We start from the raw sequence: 495 nt of genomic DNA on the forward strand, positions 1-495 counted from the left end.
ATGATTAATTTAATGATTTTTTTAGTATACACATAATATTTTTTAATAGAAAAGACATTTTTTAAATTAAAATTTTATCTAAAAAAATAAAATAAATAAAAATTAACGGAAATTAAATATATTTGTTCCGAAAATTACTGAAACGTTGATTAGATGTTTAAGTTAGCAATGGCAGATTTTTAGTAGATCAGAATGTGAATTATACCTAGAGTATCAGTGTATTTATAATAGAGTAAATAACGATTTATTCCTTTATTTTAGAAATTTGTTGAGATCTACCATCTAAAAGAAAGTAGAGTTTGTTAGAGGAACTTAAGGAGGTAATTACTTATTTAGTGTGTGTTTGAATTGACGTTGGCTAAGTTAGAATTTGAATGTAAGTGATTTTGTAGAATTGATTTTGAATATAAGTGAATTTGTGCCAACGTGATTTATATTTGGCCATTTTTACTAAAATTGATTTTGATAAAATAAATGTTGTTTGAATAATATTAG

The sequence above is a fragment of the Arachis duranensis genome, chromosome 8, assembly GCF_000817695.3.
Source record: "Arachis duranensis cultivar V14167 chromosome 8, aradu.V14167.gnm2.J7QH, whole genome shotgun sequence".
Classification (NCBI taxonomy): domain Eukaryota; kingdom Viridiplantae; phylum Streptophyta; class Magnoliopsida; order Fabales; family Fabaceae; genus Arachis; species Arachis duranensis.